The sequence below is a fragment of the Nyctereutes procyonoides genome, unplaced genomic scaffold (genome assembly GCF_905146905.1).
Source record: "Nyctereutes procyonoides isolate TBG_1078 unplaced genomic scaffold, NYPRO_anot_genome, whole genome shotgun sequence".
NCBI classification, from domain to species: Eukaryota; Metazoa; Chordata; class Mammalia; order Carnivora; family Canidae; genus Nyctereutes; species Nyctereutes procyonoides.
Genome location: NW_026575125.1, coordinates 82,201,791 through 82,222,574, shown reverse-complemented (window position 1 = coordinate 82,222,574; position 20,784 = coordinate 82,201,791). Strand labels below are relative to the sequence as shown.

At 44.6% G+C, this 20,784-nt stretch overlaps 1 protein-coding gene and 1 pseudogene across 7 annotated transcripts in view; one reads left to right on the top strand and one right to left on the bottom strand.

Annotated features, from left to right (window-relative positions):
- Positions 1-20,784, bottom strand: part of PAK3 (p21 (RAC1) activated kinase 3) — a 263,749-nt gene that overhangs the window by 200,534 nt on the left and 42,431 nt on the right. For 5 of the 7 annotated variants that reach the window (XM_055337742.1, XM_055337741.1, XM_055337744.1 and 2 more), the window contains exon 2: positions 12,119-12,214. The exons of 1 other annotated variant lie outside the window; for it this stretch is intronic. The gene's annotated coding sequence lies outside the window, so the exon portion shown is untranslated. Of the gene's footprint in view, positions 1-33; positions 114-12,118; positions 12,215-20,784 lie in introns of all 7 variants that reach the window. One more of the 7 variants, XM_055337745.1, reaches the window with a different exon arrangement.
- LOC129517727 (cell division control protein 42 homolog) lies at positions 13,711-14,430 on the top strand (annotated as a pseudogene).

Sequence of the window (20,784 nt, the reverse complement as noted above, 5' to 3'; positions counted from 1 at the left end):
TGCCTATACTACTTTTTATTTTTATGTAGTTACCTTTATGTGTTTCCTCCTCCTATCCACCTCCATCCTTCCTTAGAGGAAGCTGAGCTTGCCATCACCGTGGCCCTGTAATGCTGAAGTCAAAAGAGTGCCAGTCAGGTGCATTGCCAGGGATGCGGTAGAGGTGGGTGGAGAGGTAGGTAATCTCTGAACTCCCTCCCAACTCAGAGGACCCTGCACAATGGTTCTTCCAAGGGCCGTGATGCACAGTCCATAGCAGAGAAGCTGGCGTGTCCCCGGAACTGCTGAGCTGGCAAAACTATCTGTCACTGTCATGTGTGTTTGAAGGTGACTCTGCTATGCAGATGTGGCTTGAGAGCTGCAGTCCTTGTCTCATTCCTTCCCTACAAAGACTACTCTTGGTGCTGTGCCAGCCAATGCTCTGAATGCATATTGACATCTGTAGCACTTGGCACTTTGGCTTTCCGCCTAGGCCAGTGGTTTTCAAACTTGAGCATACATGGGGCTCACCAAAAGGGCTTGTTAAGGAACATTACTGGGGCCCAGGCCCAGGAAGTCCAGGGTAAGACCTGAGAATTGGCCCTTATAACAGGTGCACAAATGATGTCGATGCTGCAGCTTCCAGGGCCACACTGAGGGCCACTATCCAGACAACGGCTTCACTTACAAGGAGATGATTCGTCTCTGAGTGTTACCCATGGAATCTGGGGGGCTAGTGGGGGTGCAGTGGAGGGAAAACCCTGAACTGGGAGCCTAAAGATTAGGGTTCTACTGAAGCTGCCAGCTCTAACGAGCTGTATGACCTTGGGCAAGTCTCAGCACCACTCAGGATCTCTGGCTTCCTCACTGGCACATGGACAGGGTGAAGCTGGTGATTGTTATTCTGGGTATTTCTGGAATTCAGAGTTGTTCTGTCAGTCTCATCTTTGGCCCAGCCTTTCAAGCTGGGAAGCCAGATATTGCCACGGCACCTCTTCAAACAATCAAGTGCCCACTCCTGCCCAGCATCACTCCAAGCTGGAGTGGCCCACTTGTTTGAGGTTTTCCTTCTTCAGCCATCCTTATACGTGGAGCCTGAAGAAGGAAGTTGATGCCCTCCCTCTTGGAAACCCAAAACTGCCATGTTGGGGCATGTGCCTCTTGTATTTAAAAGGCACTTTAGCACAGAGATAAGGACACAGAATCCCAGTGTTGGTATCCTGCGCATAAGTGGTTCTAACTACTTACTGTGCAACCTTGCGTACATTAACATCTCTGAGCCTCCCTTAGCCAACTTTGAAACAGAAAAATAGTACCTGTTCCATGGTACAGGGTTGTTGTGAGGACTAAAAGAGATAATGCATGCAAGGCATTCACTCATAGTGCCCAGCACATAGTAAGTGCTTAAAATGGTTAAGTGTTGTTTCTATTTTTTTGAAAGACTTTATTTATTTGAGAGAGACAGATAGCACAAAAGCAGGGGGAAGGGCAAAGGGAGAGGGAGAAGCAGACTCCCTGCTGAGTAGGAAGTCCAACATGGGGCTCTATCCCAGGAACCTGAGATCATGACCTGAGCCAAAGACAGACATTCAACCAACAGAGACACCCAGGTGCCGTGGTAAGTGTTGTTTTTATTTTTAATTTTTTTTAATTTTTATTTATTTATGATAGTCACACAGAGAGAGAGAGAGAGAGAGAGAGAGAGAGAGAGAGGCAGAGACACAGGCAGAGGGAGAAGCAGGCTCCATGCACCGGGAGCCCGACGTGGGATTCGATCCCAGGTCTCCAGGATCGCACTCTGGGCCAAAGGCAGGCGCTAAACCGCTGCGCCACCCAGGGATCCCGGTAAGTGTTGTTTTTAAAAGGAAAGTAACTATCCCTCTCTAACACTGGACAAGTAGGGAACCAGAGAACACTATGGCTGTAGGTCTATCCTCTTTACACCTCCCCATGGTACACAACGACAAGAGTAGTAACACCTTGCACATATGTGATGTCTTACACTTTGTAGGATACTACCCACTAAGTCTTCTCATCCAGTCTTTGTAATGCTAGAAGGACAAAGCAAACACACTTCTGTGGACCTCTGGGAGGCTTGCAATGTTCCAAATGACCACTGCTGTCTACAAGCCTCCCATGCAGCCAGTCTGGCTTTCCCTGTGTGCATTTCTGTTCCTGTATGGTTGGAAGAGGAAGCATCCTGGGCCGTGGCTGCCAGCTGAGGAGCCTCCAGGGAACCCCTCTGGTACTCAGCCTGTCTTTTTCAGGCACACATCAGACTAGGGGGCTGCTTCCTGTGCGGCATCACTGCCTGCATTCTGTTCAGTGCATATATTCCCAGGCCCCAAACATCCAAATGATGCTAACTGAATGACTCGGGGACTTTCGATAACAAACATAAACCAAACCAGAAATATGTTCCGGGTTTTTGATCAGTCCCACTTATTAGTCCAAGAAAAATCAGCCCACCCCTCTATGCTACAAATTACACTTCTCATTAAGGCGAAAGCAGAAAGATGTCTCAGGCTGTGGTATTACTGCCACACTCAGCATTAATTAGAGTTCAATGGCTGGAGAGGAAAGAAGCATGGGAGACTCAGAACCTTATTATGGTGCTTACTAATGATATGGTTCCTCACCAGAATTTGGACAGGTATTCTAGACTCCAGCAATTTCACTTCCTTGCTCTTCCCTTCCCTTTGCATTTCTGTCGTCTGTGACTCTGCTGGAAACCTTGATTTAGTGTCTATTGTTTGACTCCCTTGATCCTTCCTCTGTGGCCAGGTTCTGTCTGTTATGTTTAGCACCACGGGAGGAGGCACACTGATCTTGCTTACTTTGCTCTAGGTCCATTGGGTTTCCTACTGTTCCTTAACCTGGTCAGGCTTCAAGGCCTTTGCACTAGCCACTCCCTCTGACAGGTGCCCTCCTTTTTGGGCCTCTTGCTCCCTGTCTTCTTTAAAGTCTTTTATTCAAATGTCATCTTCTCAGTGACCATCTAATTTTAAAGCTACCCTTCTCCTCCTCCCTACCTGCCTTTCCTCTTCCTTTCTCTTCATAGTGCCCCCTGCCTTCTAATATACAATATAAATAATATAATTTATACAATATGATAACTTCTAATACCTGATACAAATAACTGATTATTTTATTTATTGTCGCCCCCATCTCCCTTCCTCCTTCTCTCCCTTTTACCATCCCAAAACGTAAACCCCAGGAAGGCAGGGATATTTTTAACTTTTTATTTTGAAATAATTTTATTGAACAGTCTTTTTCTGGAGGATGGGGTGATGATCTTTTTCTTTTGTAACTTCTATCATAAAATGGAATGTTTAGGGCTGACATTTCTCTCTTACTTCAAAAGCAGGTTCCCCTGCAACTTCTTTAATAAGAAGAATAAGTAATAATATATAATTAGTGGATCTAATTGACAGATGAGGACACTGAGATTCAGGAAGCATAGCGGATACTGTCAATGTCCAGCCCTTATCCTTCTGGCATTTCTCATATCTGTGCCTGACAGGGTTCAAAATGCCTGAAACACTTTTAAACCTTAAAGGAAAATTGTAAACCCAACACAGAGAGTTACTGTATATCCTTTACTCGACTTCCCTAATGTTAACAACTTACATAATAATGGTAAAAGTATTGGGGCGCCTGGGTGGCTCGGTCGGTTGAGCACCTGACTCTTGGTTTTGGTTTTGGCTCAGGTCATGATCTCAGGGTGGTGAGAGCTAGACCCGGGGTAGGCTCCGCACTCAGCATAGAGTCTGCTTGCGATTCTCTCTCCCTCTCCCTCTGCCCCTCCTCCTGCTCAATCTCTCATTCTCTCTCTCTTTCTCTCTCTAAAACTAAATAAACAAAATCGTTATAGAAAATAACGGCAAAGGTATCGAAGCCAGAAAATTGATGGTGATACAACACTATCAACAATCCACAAACTTTACTCAAATGTTCCCCATTTTCTCACCAGTGTCCTTCTGCTAGGCAAGGATCCAACCCAGGAGCTCAATCTATTTGTTGCCATGTCTCGTTAGGTTCCTTTAACCTGTGACAGTTTCTGTCTTTCATAACCTTGATGATTTGACAAGTCCAGGCCAATTATGAGATCATTTCCTTCAATCAAAGTTTGTCTGCTGTTCTCTCATGGTGAGATGATGACTGCGCATTGGGGCAAGAATACTACAGAGGTGAGAGGTTGGACAGGCTGGGGTTTTTTTGTCCATGGGCTGCAGGTTCGATTTCCAGTTGACTGGAATGGAGCCTATCACATCGGAAGTACTCAGTATTTGTGAAGATACAGACCAGACCACCAGGGACTAGACCACCAGGCACCCACACTCCTTTCTGGTCATGGGAGATGATGTTTTGTGGAATATCATGTATGTGGGAACCTCTTGTGGCTTTGAGGAGGAGTAGGTAAGACAACTGAGGTAGGGTGAGAGTCCCCTACCATAAAACTAAACAGTAACAGGCAAAGGACTCCACGTAGCATGTAGCCCAGTGGGGGGAAAAATGGTCTAACGCTTGGACAAATGGTAGCCATATTTTTTTACTTGAAAAAGTACTACCCTCCCCTCCTGCTAGAGACTGAACGTTTGTATCCGCCCCAAATTCCTATGTCAAAACCTAATCCCCAGCATGATGGCATTTGGATGTGAGGCCTTTAGGAGGTGATCAGCTCATGAGGCTGGAGCCCTCCTGAATGGGGTCAGTGTCCTTATTAAAAGAGACCCTACAGAGTTTATTTGCTCACTTCCGCCATGTGTTGCTATAGTGAGAAGATGAGCATCTATGAACCAACGAGAGGTTCTCATTAGACACTGTATCTGCCAGCACCTTGATCTCAGATCTTGCTAGCCTCTACAACTGGAAAATATAAAATTCTGTTGTTTCTAAGCCAGCCAGTCTATGGTATTCTGTTATAGGAACAGGAACAGACTAAGCGACAGCCCGAAAAAAGCACACTAGGGTTTTGTCTGAGGACTGATATGGAGAGAATACATGTGAGGAGCTTGGAGCAGGATCCGGAATATAGTAAGTACTCGAGAGGCATTGTGCAAATTTCTGTACCTTCCAGAACACTATCCAATAAATCATCTTAAGATACTCAAAGCAACGCCTTAGGGGCAAAGACTATAACTTTCATTGACTGATAAGGAAATCGAGGCTTAGAGAACTGAAAGGATTTATCCAAGGTCTCTGGGCTAGCAAGGGAGAGAGCTGGACTGAGATGTAATTCATATGTGTCTAGTCCAGAGCCGTTCCCATACTCCCTTCGACATACAGTACTGCCTCACCAAATGCCGGCAGTCACGGGATGAGAATGTGGGCTTCAGCTCATCTCTGAGCATCTCAACCTTCTTGGTGTTGGACAGGGTCTGGGGCACTGTCAACCTTCTATGATCTTATAGTACACATGAGAGAGGCAGTACTAAAACTATCCCAACAAGTATCCCTGGAACAACAGGTGTACTGCCAATCATTAGACAGCTTCCACCCTTTGATACAGGGCTTTGGAGATGGTTGTTTGGACGTTGAGAGGCATCTTCCAAGGGAAGGATCACTGTAAGCAGGGGTAAGCACCCAAGTCAGCCTACCAAATGTGAAGATAGAGCACTGCTATGGCTCCAGAGCCTTCTCCGCAGGTTTTTTAGGGCAAGAGGAGAGAAGAATGAAACAAGGCTGAAGAGGCAGGCAAAGGCTCGATGCCGCCAAGCCTTGATGGCCTAGGAAGAAAGTTGGATGGAATTCTCTGTATGGATGGGAAGCCACTGGAGGCTTTTAAGCCAAAAGAATGATATCACCTGTCTTACATTTTTAAAGAGAGCACCCTGATGCTATAGCTCAGTGCCTGGCCCATAGTAGGCACTCAGTATCTGTTAGCTGCCATTAAGAGTAGCAATAGTACTAGTAGTAGTAGTAGTAGTAGTAGTAATTGTTGCAATATTTAGTACTACAGTCACAACTTTGAGAAAACACACAGGATGTGATACAGATCAGGTATTAGGTCAATGCTGGTTGAAGTTAACTTTCTAGACTCTTAAGACCTAACACTATTGTGGAGTCTCTGGGTGCCAGGTGAGAAGATGGAAAAGGTCTGTCTGGGGTTGCTGCCAATTAGCCAGGGGGGTTGCCCTGTGTCTTCTGCCATGTCCAGGACCCGCACTTGCCACTGGCTTTAGCCCCACACGGCACTGTGTCTGGGTGTAAAGTGTGGCGGCAGGGAAGGCATGGAAAAGGAAGCATTTTTTTTCCTCATTTTTTTTGTGTGTCAATTCCCAGAGATCCCAAGGGGTTCATTCATCCAAAAGTTGTCAAGTGCCTTCTGTGTACTAGCTCAGTGCTGGGCCGTGCCATCTCCCTGGCGACAGCTGAGTCACAGGCCCCATGGGGAGGGCCCACTGCGCCAAGCCATCACCTTACCCTGTGGAAGTTGTGCAATGCAGCAACTGGGAAAAGCCAGGTGCCAAGGCTACCAGGCACTGCATGGGCATAGGCCTCTCCTTTGTGGACTCCAGTTTTGCTGTTCCTTGGCCTGAGCTACAGGATGTTATTAATTACCCTCCAGCCAGCAAGGGCAGGCAGGGTTGCTGGTGTGGCGCGCATCTCACACGCGCCCAGTCCCGCAGACAGACAGGCCATGCCTGGAGAACGGTGATGACGCAAAGTGGTTTCGCCTCTGGCACCCTCCTGAGCTCTGTGGTCTTGTCTGACCACACCTGCTTCTTACAGTCCCAGAGCCTGTCCTCTCCCTGGAACAGATGACTACAGAGACATTGTATGCCCTCTGGCAAAGAGAGTCGTGCCACACCAACCCCTGCTTTGGCTGTCTGGCCCCAGGGCAAGCTTGGTATGCCAGGAGCAGGACAGGAATAACTAGAACTGAAACTAGGGTGCTGCTCCATTCACCTGCCACTTTCTCCTGCTACTCAGCTCTCTGATATTTACTCTCATGCATGTCTGCAGTCATTTGATCATTAACTTATTCAGCAATATTTGCTGAGTGCCTACTCTGCGCTGGGCACTGTGGGAGGTTATGGCCCAAGACCAAGGCCCTGCCCTCACCCAACTGACATTCTAATTTGGGGGTCTCAGTCATTTTCTTTAGAATATTATTTCTCCCATCCCCCAAATTAATAAAACTCTCTCTCAAGGCTAATCCCCTTGAGATACTGCTTCTACCCCATTTCTGTCCTCCTCTTAATACTAAAACTTTGGGGCGACTGTTTATGCTCATTGCCTCCAAATTCTCTCCTTCTCTCTCTTGAACTCACTGCCATCACAGTTCTGATCAAGATCACCAGTGACCTACCTGTTACAAAATCTGAAAGTCAGTGGTTATCTCTCTGTCCTCATCTTACTCGAACTCTTGGCAGTGGCTGACACTAAGTGAGCCCTCACTCTTCCTTAAATAACTTTCTTCTCTCGGCTTCCAGGAAACCACATTCTGTTGGTTTCTTCCTTCTGCTCTGACTGCTTCTGCTCAATCCCCTTTGCTTGTTGCTCCACAAGCCAACCTCTAATCTTTGGAGTGCTTTAGATGTCAGTCCCTGGGCTTCTTCTCTTTTCTACTTGAGCTTACTGTCTAGGAGATTTCATCCAATCTCATCGCTTGCAAAGTTCTGTCTCCAGGCCAGACCTCTCCTATAAAGTCCAGGATCTATCTTGCTACTTGACATCTCCAAGTGAAGGTCTAGTGGGCACTTCAAACTTAGCAAGTTCAAAATTAAGCTCTTGATGTTTCCTCCTAAAACCTATTCTCCCGCTGCTGCCCTACCCATCTCAGTGTAATGGCAACTCCATTCTTCTAGATGCTCAGGCCCCAAAGCAAGTTGTCCTTCTTGACTGTGCACTGTGTCTCATGCCCAACATGCAGTCTGGCAGCAAATCCTGTATATCTTAACTCCCAAAATGCAACCAGATTTTGACCATTTCTCATAGGTTCTCACAGCAGTGCTATTCCTACCATCCTTCTTCAAGCCACCATCGTCACTTGTGTCTCACCTAGATCATTGCAGTGACGTCCTTGCAGGTTTTGCTGCTGTTACCCTTTTCCCCATTCAGTTCTCTATGGAAGGAAGAGTGAACCTATTAAAATCTCAGTCAGCTTATACTACTCTCTGCTAGAAATTCCTCAGTGATAACCCTTCTTACTCAGAGTAAAAGACAAAGCTCTTAAAATAACTTCTAAGGCTCTATATTATCTGCTCCCCTCTATTAAGTTTCTAAATTTATCTCCTACCAATCTGCCCCTTGTTCTCAGCTCTCTAGCCACACTGGCCCCCTTGCTGCTCCTCAAACACACCAGGTATAATCCAGCCTCAGGGCCTTTGCATTTACTATTCTGTGCCTTGGATGCTCTATATTCAGATAACTGCAGATCTAGATCTTTCACTTCTTTCAAATCTTCACTCGAGATTCACCTTTCCAGGCCATTCTATAGAAAACTTTTCTCCCTCCTCCCTACCCAAACCCCCCAATACCTCCATTTTATGCTGTAGATTTCCTCCTGACCACTTATCATAATCTAACATACTGTATGTCTTAGTCTTCTCAGGCTGCCATAACCAAATACCATAGAGTGGGTGGCTTAAACAGTAGAAATGTATTTCTCACAGTTCTGGAGGTTGGGAAGTCCAAGGTCAAGGTGCCAGCAAGGTCAGTTTCATTCTAAAGTCTCTCCTCTTGCCTTCTACATGACTGCCATCTTGCTGTGGGCTCACACAACCTTTGTGTGTGTGTGTGTGTGTGTGTGTGTGAGGTGGAATCGGGGAGAGAGCAAGCTCTCTGGTCTCTTGTCTTATAAGGGCACTATTCTCATAAGACCAGGGTCCTTACCCTCATGAGTTCATCTAACCCTAACCACCTCTCAAAGGCCCTGTCTTAAATATCACATTGGAGGTAAGGGTTACATCATATGAATTTGGGGTGGAGGGAGTTATAAACATTCAGTCCATAATACTATATATATACATATAAAGCTATATGACTATGCGTATTTGCTGATCTTCTTTATTGTTTGCCTTCTCCCACTAGAATGGAAGTTTCATAAAGGGTTAGAATTTGTGTTTTTTTGTGTGTGTGTTCATGATTTTAATCCCTGTGTTTCGAGTACAGCCAGACAAAATAGGCGCTCAATAAATAATAAATGAATGAATGAAAAGAATTACACCTGATGATAAGGACTAAGAAGAAAATAAACAAGCTCATAGGTTAGAATGGAGGCTGTGAACCTTGCCTACACATTAAAATTACCAGGGGAACATTTAAAAATAGAGATAACCTGGGCCTTATTCCCAGAGGTTGTGATTTCCATGGTCTAGAAGGGACCACTTTTTTAAAATGTTCTCTGGGTGATTCTTAAGGTGAAGTGAGGGCTGAGAACCAGTGAGTTTGAGGTTAACAAGGAGGTACATGAACCATCAGGAAGCTACTTGAGATAGGGTGAGCAGGGAAGAAGGCTTAAATAAATGATCTTGGTTTGAGATGGTATCATCTAAGCGGTAACCTGAAGGACAAAAGGAAGCTCTGGGAAAGTTGAGGCATAGGTGGGATCCAATTCCTGGTGGTGGACAGAACAAAAACAAAGGTACCAAGGCAAGAATGAGCTTGTCATGTTCTCACAACAGAAGACCAGTGTGGGTGGTACAGAGTGGGCAAGAGGAAGAATGCATCAAGATGACTTTGATATGCAGGAGCCAGATTATGCAGGGCCTTGGAGACCATGAGGAGACTGGACTTGATGCTACATGAGATGGGAGCCACTGAAGGGTCTTGAGAGGTGAATGATGTGATCTCATTTTACTTCATCAAGATGACTATGATATGCAGGAGCCAGATTATGCAGGGCCTTGGAGACCATGAGGAGACTGGACTTGATGCTACATGAGATGGGAGCCACTGAAGGGTCTTGAGGAGGTGAATGATGTGATCTCATTTTACTTCTTTCTACTGTGCAGTGCTGTCTGGACTACATGGGTGAAACAACTTAGAAGACTATTTTGTGGTAGTTTAAGGGGGACTTGGTGGTGGCCTGAACTAGGTTCTTGCCTAATATCCATTTCCATGTAGACAGCAGAAGTCTTAGAGTGGTACACAAATCCAGTCTACCCAGGGCCACTGTTTTCTGTAAAACTTTCCAAAGCTAAGATACCGTACATTGCTAATTCTGTGAGCAGTGGCTCAGTGGTTGAAATGTGTATGCTATGGCCTGCCCTAGGGACAAGTTCCCGTTGATCAGTTAATGGGAGAGATGCTTTCAAACTAGAAAACAATACCATGATCAAGAGGCTTAGAAAAAGTAATGGCAACATTGACTCATCTAAATTTTCAAAGGCCACACTAATCACCAGCATTGGGTCTTTTATGCTTCCTGTGCAGAGAGGAAGAGAGACTGGAAGAGAGAGAGAGAGAGAGAGAGAGAGAGAGAGAGAGAGAGAGAGAGAGAGAACTCTGCTTTCAAGGGAATTTAACAAATTGTAGGAAGGGATCAAGACCTGAACACAAATAGAAGAAACATAAGACATAATGAGGTAAGTATCCAAGGGGATGTATAAATATAATCAATAACTGCTACCAGTTATTTAGTACTCAATTTATGCTGAAAACCATGTTGGATGTTTTACGTATGTTCTCACTTCATCTTCACAACTCTATGGAGTAGGTAATATGATCACCCATAATGGTGATGATGATGGCAGCTAACTTGAAGTGCTTCCTAGTGGCCAGGCACTGGGTTTGGTGCTCTGAAATCTCTTATATAGGTACACCTTCATTCTATAGATGAGGATAACTAGGCCCAGCAAGGATAAGTGACATATCCAAGATCACAGAGCTGGGCAGGTACAGCGGTGATACTTAAATGCAGCCTTGACTCTCAAGCCCATGCCCTTAAAGTGTTCTAAAAGTTGAGAGGAGGCAGCTCCTACCTTTCTCTGGGAGGTGCACCTGTGCAGGGATGGAATCCCCCCCACACACACACCATGGAGGAGGAAAGGTGTGAAGATGAGAAAGGAGGGGCCTATTGAGGCTCAGTAAGTGGCCTTACTTGCCAGAGCTTGTGTGTGATGGGGTATAATAGCTCGATGGCAAGGCAGTTCTCCTTCCTGTTTTGGCTCTTAACCACCTCACCTACTCCAACCAGGGCAGAGACTCCCATCAAGCCTGTCTGTCACTTAGGGTTTGATCTTGGGGTGCTTCGGTCTTCCAAAGGCCCCCAAAAGCTCCAACAGTTTTAACTTCACTCCAAGGGAAAACAAAGTATAGATTTTCAAACACAAATCCTGGTGAGTAGGGAGTTGGCAGTTCCCCCTAGTTCTCTCTTAGTAGAAAGTAGCCCTTGGAATTTAGAACATTGACAACTAGATCCAAAAAGGACAGGGAATCCAGAGGACTCAGAAACCAGCACCCAACACAACATCTCAAGTCAGCAAAGAAAGTTCGCCAAGCAACACTACTTGCAACAGCAAAAATTTGCCAATGATGTGAATTCCCCTCGATACAGGATTGATGATATAAATTAGGAAACATCCCCAGGAAAGAACACTAGGTTGTCATTGTAAAGGATGAAGTCAGACTCTATGTTCTGACAAAGAAAGACGTTTCCAAAAGATTGTAAGTGAAAAAAAGCAAGTTACACAACATTCTCTATCATATGATACCATGTAAATCACAGATCTGTTTATGCACACCCAAAATCATTAGTCACCATTATCCGTCAGGGTGTTGGCACAAAGAATTACAGAAGGACTCACACTTTCTAATTCATACACTTTGGTATGTTGTTAACACAACAAGCCAATACTACTTTCAGAGTTGGGGGGAAAACCCTAATAGTCTCCATTTTACAAACCAAAAGGTGCTACCTTAGATCATCCTTTATCCACACTGCCTTTTGTAACCACAACATATCTTGGATTCAGCAGTGCATCTGAAATTGTCTCCTATAACTTTCTCATGAATGGGCTAAGACAAGACAGCAACGGATTAACCAGATTATAACACGAGTCAAATGGATTGGCAACTGATGAAAGAATTTTACCCAACGCATGGATGACTACCAACAGAAAAGTCTCTAAAGGCCACGGGGCTTTTCCACTTCCGTTAATAACTTAGATGACACAGAAAATACACTTACCACGTCTGAAGATGACCCAAAGCTGGCAGGGATATCAAATACGTTGAAGAACAAAGCTGAGATTCAAAACAAGCTCAGATGGGCTGGAATACCAAACTAAAATAAAAAAAAAAAAGGTAAAATGTGTAAGATAAAGTAAAACTCCTCAATTAAAATTTTGAATTTTTTTGTGACGCCAGAGTAAGGGAACCATTGCTTGGCAGCAGCTTACATAAAAACAAACAATTCAAAAAAGATCTAGGGGTTTGAGTTGACCCACAGTGTAATTTGAGCCAACAGTTAGTTTACTGTTGCTTAATCATTTAGCTGTTAAAAACGGAGCACAAGTTTAGGATGTATTAATCAAAGCAGTGTTTCTAGATCCTAGAATAGAAATGTGGCACTGTGATCTCTGCTGTTCCCTCCTGAAGCCTCCTATTCAATTCTAGGCACTACATTTTAAGAAGGTTACTGACAAAGCGGAGCACCTCCAGAGGAGGGTCACGAGAGTGATGAATGGATTTGAAACCATCCCAGAACAGGAGTGGCTCTTGAAAGGACCAGAGATATGGGGCCGGAAAGAGAGAAAAGTCTGGGGATGCATAGTATCCCCACCTGCCTTCGCATCTCAAATAGTGCTTTCCTATGGAAAGTGGGCACTTTTTCTGGGTTGCTCCTGAGACAGATCTAAGACTACTGCCACCCAGTGGTGGCAAGAAGGCCGACTTTTAGTAAACCTGTCAGAAGGCTTTCTGACCTTGAGAGGCTTAGCGGGATGGTGGGGTGGTACGTGTAGGTCAAGGCTGGGTGAACAGAAGCCCAGTAGCAGAATCACATTAACTGGGTCCCTTTCCTCTCTAAAAGGTTCCATTGCTTCCTCCTATTCTCTTTGTCATCACTTCCATTCCATGTCCTCTGGACCAAAGAGCCTTCTCTCTGCAGTCTATAGAGTGGTTAAGGACAGCTCTGCAGGAACTACCAGGGCTGTTGCCCCTTGGTCCTTATCATGCAAAGCCTGTGGATGCAAAATCCACTGCTTATGGGAGGGCCAAATGGTCAATGGAAGTCAGATCACGTCCCTCCCTGAACAAGATCCTCCCCCATGCCTTTTCCATCTCACTCCCTGTAAATGACAGTCATCACATAAGCCTACAAAGCCCTGAACCAGGCGCCCCTATGACCTCTTTGACATCTTATTACCCTTCTCCTTGTTCGCTCTACTCCTGTCACAGGGCTTCCCAGTTCTTTCTTAAATGCCAAGCATGATCCTAAATCACATCACATCGTGCAACATAACATTTTATATTTTTATTCTATCTCCCTCCATGGGTCTATACATTGCTTAAACGCGGGGATCTGCCTGTCCCATTGTTGCTCTTGAACTCCCACCCCTGGAGCACCAGCCAGCCCACAGGAGGTGCTCAGTAACTGTTTCACACAATGATCTCTAAATCCCAAATTCCGGCCATCCTCTTCAGTCTTGATTTCCTTGACAGAAGAGAAATTTCGAATTTAAGAATTGGATCTCGGCAGTGCTGCCAACGCCCTGGAGGAGAAGCTGAGGTCATCATTGAATTTGAAATATTTAAAGTGGATACAAAACTGTTTCAGCAATGCAGAAAATTAAGTGCATTGTTGTGGGCAGGGGTGCCATTGGTAAAACATGTCTCCTGATATCCTACACAACAAACAAATTTCCATTTGAGTATGTACTATGTACCAACTGTTTTTGACAAGTATGCAGTCGCAGTTATGATTGGTGGAGAGCCATATACCCTTGGACTTTTTGATACTGCAGGGCAAGAAGATTATGACAGATTACGACTGCTGAGTTATCCACAAACAGATGTATTTCTAGTCTGTTTTTCAGTGGTCTCTCCATCCTCATTTGAAAATGTGAAGGAAAAGGGGGTGCCTGAGATAACTCACCACTGTCCAAAGAGACTCCTTTCTTGCTTGTTGGGACCCAAATGATCTCCGAGATGACCCCTATACTATTGAGAAACTTGCCAAGAACAAACAGAAGCCTAGCACTCCAGAGACTGCTGAAAAGCTGGCCCGTGACCTGAAGGCGGTCAAGTATGTGGAGTGTTCTGCACTCACACAGAAAGGCCTAAAGAATGTATTTCACAAAGCAATATTGGCTCTGGAGCCTCCAGAACCGAAGAAGAGCCTCAGGTGTGCGCTGCTATGAACATCTCTCCAGAGCCCTTTCTGCACAACTGGTGTCAGCATTGTACTAAAAGCAATGTTAAATCAAACTAAAGATTAAAGATTAAAATTCATTTTTGCAATAATGACAAATGCCCTGCACCTACCCACATGCACTCGTGTGAGACAAGGCCCATAGGTATGGTCCCCTTTCTCCTCTCAGTACTAGTTAATTTGAGTAATTGTGTATTGTCAGAAAAGTGATTAGTACTAGTTTTTGTTCTGTGGTTTCGAAAAAAATTTTTTTTGTTTAAAAGCAAGGCATGCTTGTGATGACTCTGTAACAGTTGAAACTGCTCCCGGCCTCCATCCACTCTGGAGAATGATCTGGGATGTTTAGGTGTTTTTTTTTTTCTTTTTTTGTGGGGGTGGTGGGGTGGTGATGCAGGGAGTGTGTGTGGGGGTTTGTTTTTATTTAGTCATGTTTTTTAAATTCATTAACCATTGGACAGCCCTTAAGGGGAGGAGGATGGATTGATTCCACATTCCACTTCCTAGATCTAGTTTAGAAAACTTGTTCCCCACCTGGTGCTCTTAGGAAGGAGTATAGTAAATGCCTCACTTAATAACATACTCCTTTTTTAAAGTTGCCTTTTCTCTCCACCCTTGAGTAGGTCCAGTATTTGATGAAACTCATGAAAGTGGGTGGAACCTATCTTCCCCTCCTCTTTTCAAGTATGCACTATATATGTGACTGTGACTTTCAAGGAACTGTTGCCATTTGCTGAATTTTTTTGAAGTTAATTTCTAACTTCTTTCACTGATAAACGAAGAAACGTATTGCACGTTTTGAAATACATCAAATAGATTATGTAATTAAAAAACATTTTTCCCTGTCAGTCATTGTCTTATATGCTTAGCATAGGTGTCCAGCTTAATAGTGTATGATACGGTGTTCCTAGAACACAACTGAAGACCGGGTAAATCAAAGAAATGTGAGAGGTGGCACTAGGAGACAGATGTCTATGGAATGATGCACATCCTCTTTTAAGCTGGGAGGATGGAGACCTGCTTCATGAAGAAGCTGGGGGTATGGGTGTGGGTGGGGAGAACATTTAACAGCATGGGGACCAGTCAGGGGAATCCCCTTATTTCTGTTTTGCATATGAGGAACCCTAGAGTAGCTAGTTAAGGCTCTCTAGTTTAATAAAAAAAATCATGGAGTCTTATGAAGACTCTTCACAAGTGTTAATAGGGATTTTATCCACTTATTTTGGTCACGGTTTCCAATTTTTAAAAATATTTAGGTAATCTTCTCCCCTTCCCCAAATCCTAATTCTTGTAGATTCATTAGTGTTGAACCAATGCTTTCTTATGTCTCAATTCTTTGTATATGCATTCTTTTCAGATGTATTAAACAAACAAAAAAACCCTTCAAAAAAAAGAATTGGATCTCAAAATAGGCACAAGGACTGGTGTCTCAGTAGTAAGCTTTGGGGTGTCTTCATGATTTTATGTTCCTCGAGTTCTTGCTGTGCAGCCATATTACATGACGATTACCTGGCCATAGGAGCTGGAGTGGCTGACATCTACTGTGGACATACCCTGTGCCAGACACTTGACTTGAATTCATTCATTGAATCCTTGTCGGCTGCACTGGTAGTATTCCCATTCGGAAGACCAGGAAACTGAGAAATAGGGAGGTGATTTGACTTGGCCAAAGCAATGCAACTAACATCAGGCAGGCTCCCACGTGCCCTGACTTCACTGTAAGATAAAAACAGATGATGATGACGATGATGATGATGATGATGATGATGATGATGATGGCAGCTAGCCCATCTTTAGGACTCACCACGTATTAGGCACGGCGCTAAACGTTTAAAACATATTGCCACCTGGGGCACCTGGGTGGCTCAGTCGGTTGAGCATCTGTCTTGAGCTCAGGTCATGATCCCCGGGTCCTGGGATAGAGTCCTGAATTGGGCTCCCTGCTCAGCAGGAGTCTGCTTCTTTTTCTTTTTCTCCTTCTGTCACCTCTTCACTCTCTCTCTCTCTCTCTCTCTCTCTCTCTTTCTCTCTCTCAAATAAATAAATACATACAATCTTAACTAAATAAAAAATAAAACACATCACCATCTTGCATGCTCAGAATAGCCCTATGAAGTGGGAACTGTTGTCAGGGCCATTTTACAGTACTAGGCTCTCCTGTCGTGTCATCACCCACACCCACCATCCCACTTGGACTCTTCTTTGGTTTCATGAAAGGCATGTTTTGACTCTGTCTTCTGGCCTCATGGAGAAGCTGGAGCAGCGATCATCTGTCGGGTACTACTTGAACCCTCTACTCCATGCAGATCATCCCACAATCAGCCCTTTCCACCATATTCTCTCTCACTGTATAGTCTGTACATTTCACTCAGGCCAGGTCATTTCCAGCTTTGCAGCGCTGGCTCTTTCCACTCACATATGTCGCCTTTTGTCTGACTTACCCTATAACTTATGAAAGGTAGCTAGGCCTTAATCTCCTCGAGTTGCCCTGAGCAAATGGTACATGGTATTCGCTTGCACATAGTAGGTGCTTAATAATGATTCTTGTAATAATGATTACAATTCGTGACTTTGTACAAATGCTATGCCCTCACCGTTGTAACATGTTCTCTTCAAAGGGCACTTATATGTATTATCTCGGTTTTACCTCACAGTAGCCCTGGGAGATAAGAAAGGCAAATTGTATTTCTCTCAGTTTTACAGTGAAGGAAATTGAGGACCAGGGAGGTTAAATAAGTTGTCTCAGGGCATGCTGAGTCCCGCCCTCTGGACTCTGAGCCCCAGATTCTTTGCACTAGACCACACAGATTCTACCCAAGAGCCCTGCTGGCTGGGAGTAATGCTAATAACGCTGTACTATAAAGACCCTGTCTTGATTCTATCACTGGAGCAAAAGTAATAAAGAACACACCAAGAGGCAATATCCATGGTTGAGATTGGGGAAAGCAAGGAAATTCATACACTCTGTGGTGAGAAGTACCTGGGGCTTATCAGATGGGTGGTGATGACTCTGTTATGTTCTTTGTGAGGAGGGCTCTGGGACTGAACCGAAGGCTGGCCTCTACACGGGGCAGCTGAGCTCTTCCCTCAGCAGAAGAGAGGCAGCCTCACAGGCAGCAGGGAAGCTATGAGAGAGCGCTGGGAAGCAAAAGAGCTGGGTTCAAGGTCCAGCTCCGCTATAAGCTAGCGTGTGACCATGGGGCAAGTACCTAACCTGAGGCTGCACTTCCTTAATAGAAAACAGCAATTTTCAAGACTTCAAGTGGCCCAACAGTCCACAGATCTATGACAGAGGTTCCAAACTGGTGATCCGAGAACCGAATCTGCGTCACAGACATATTTCCTTTGGCCTGTATAGTGTTGGTATTTTTTTTTCTTTTTGATCTGGTGACCAACACATTTACGTAAATGTTTGGATTTCCGGGCTCTCCAGAAAAATCAGAAGATCTAGCCACATTTAAAATTTGGACGACTCAAGATGCCTGGGTGGCTCAGTGGTCAAGCATGTGCCTTTGGTTCAGGGCATGATCCTGGAGTCCTAGGATCGAGTTCCACATCGGGCTCCCCACAGGGAGCTTGCTTCTCTCTCTGCCTATATCCCGGCCTCTCTCTTTGTGTCTCTCATGAATAAATAAAAATCTTTAACATGTGGAAGACTTCACATAAAATTTGATTTCCAGTTCTCCCCCCCCTCCAAAAAAAAGATCTGGACTTTTGGGATTATTTTTCTCATTGTGTTTATTATTTACAACATGGTGTGTTAGGTTGTGATAAGCACCATGGGGAAAATATAAAGAAGATGGAGGGTTCTGGAGTGGTAAGGGTAGGCGGATCCTGCACGGCCTACAGTTTATAGAGGGTGGTCTGGGAAGGCCTTGCTGGGGAGGTGACCTCATCCCTATAGGATGGAAGTGTGCTGGAGCCCTGGAGTGACTGCTCCTTTTGGAGGGAGCACAGCCATTCCTTTTCTGTTTTTTGATACAGGTCACCACTTCTAAATTTATTTCCGGAGCAGTAGGTAATAATTGGCAGCTTGAAAAACACTGCTCTAGACCATTGGTTCCCAAATCTGGCCCCACATCAAAATTCCAAAGGAAGACATACATATTCTTATGCTCCATTCCAAACCTATGGAATCAGAATTTCTTGAGGATGAGGCCCAGAAAGGTTTAGGAGTGCTACTATCCTCAAACACCATGTGAGGAGTCAAAAGACACTGATGTGGGTTGGCATGCAGTGAAAGAAATTTATTACGCAATTTCACAAAGGCAAAAAAAGGGTTTCAAATGCTAAAATGAATATCAAAGTCTGGGAGAAGGAGGGGTGCCTGGGTGGCTCGGTCGGTTGAGCGTCTGACTCTTGATTTCAGTTCAGATCATGATCTCAGGGTCACGATATCAAGTCCCACATGGGGGCTCCCCACTCATCAGGGAGTCTGCTTGAGATTCTCTCCCTCTCTCTCCCTCTGTCCCTCCACCCTCTCTTAAATAAGTAAATAAAGAAAATCTCCAGAAAGAAAGTCTGGGAGAAGGCAGAAAGCTAAGTGTGTGTACAAAGTGCTCACTAATCAAGAGCAACTGAACACCCCAAAAAACCCAGATACGTTTTCTGTCTAATGGGGTCAATGCAGTTAGCCTGATACCTGTAGCAATACCCTCACTTGCCCTTCATCTCAGGTCAGGCCCATTACAAGGTATTAAAACTCATTCTAATTAGAGAACAAACCAATTCTGTTGACCCTAGCATAGCAGAGGATAGATGGAGAGAGAAGAGAAATGGATCCTACTCCATTATCTCACTGGTCATTTCTTCTTGTCTGAGCTGGGACTTGCCAGGTTATTTCTCTGGACACCAGTGTCTCCAAATGGAAGATTGCGTTCTGTGTGATATTTCAAATACTTTTCACCATGACTTACAGTAAGAAATACATCTGCCATGCATACAGCATACATTACTGAATTATATATATAAGCATATGGCAAACATTTCTGAAGCAATACTTAACCCTTACCGTGTGCAGTGCACACTGCTTTTTCCTATTCCATTCCTTTTCTGTTTTTTAATGCAGGTCACCACTCGCTAAATTGATTTCCCAAGCAGTAGGTAATAACTGGCAGATTGAAAAACTACTGCTCTAGTCCATTGGTTCCCAAATCTGGCCCCACATCAGAATCCCTTGGAGTCCCTGTTACATGCATAGTGTTACGCTCCATTCCAAACCTATGGAAGCAAAATGTCTTGGGGATGAGGTCCAGAAACATATATATTTTACCAAGGACTAGCCATGCACTGGCATTAAGGAATCCCAGTTCTCCTTGGCGCACAGAAGTAGCATCACTAACAATAATAATTATTATCAAAAGTCTGCCCCATGCTAGTGCTGCTGGCATCTAGCTTTCCACTGATTATTTCACTCATATCTTCACAACAACCCACTTTATAGATGAGAAAAGAGGCTCAGAGAGGTTCAGTAAGCTGCTGAAAGACATACACGCAGACAGTTTAAGGAAGTGGTAGGGCTGTGACTCATGGGAGATCTGTTCCTATCTTTCCTGACTCTTTCCACCCTCTCTCCTCATTAATTCCAGGGACTTTAGACCTCTCTTGGAATGTTCTTTACCAATTCAAATTCCAGGTTATACACCAAGATGTCCAACCACCAGAGGCAAAGAGCACACTTAAAACAACAATAATACTTTGCATTCATATGTGGTTTTAACTGTTTCCAAATAAATGTGTGTCTGTTTTCTCCACACTTATACCTTCTGGCTATCCTGTGAGGCAGGAGAGGTGGATTAAAAAAAAACAGAGACCAAAGCGGGCAAGTGACAGATTCCTAGGCCTCACAAATTCACAGCCAAGCTTGTATCACTCTGATTCCCGCAGCCAGGGTCTACTGGCTATACTTAGGCTAGCTTTTTCCTGAGCTCCCAGCTTCACTGTTTCAAGTCTACCTTCCTTTAAGGCAGGAGAGGAAGGGATGGCTTGCTTTCTGCCTCCCACCCTACAGGATTAACATCCAGTTCTGAAAGGAGCACATTCTGTATACATACTGCCTGAGGGGCAGGTTGCCCCAAACCTCCTCCACACCACTATGCCGAGGACTGGCTGCATTTCTATTTTTGCCATGCAATTTGTAAAAAGCTCTGTACTGTGTGCTTCAAAGAAAAATAAGGGATTCCATGATGAAAGAAAAAGGCCCTATCCCTCCCACAGAGGTTAAATGCCACCAGCTACTAGTGAAGCAGCGTTTGAAAGTCTCTGCTGAGTAAAATATTGAGTGCCCACAGAAAACCTAGGTGGTGGATTGGACCAATCTTGACCATGGCAGAAGGAGCTGGAGGGATGAATGACCCTCATTTAGCCTCCTCAGCTGAAGCCCTCCCTCTGTTGAGAACAACCCCTCTGTTTCTGCCACAGAGAGGCTTGTTGTTTGTAATGTGTATATATTTATATGACAAATGACTAGCTATTTATCAAACACT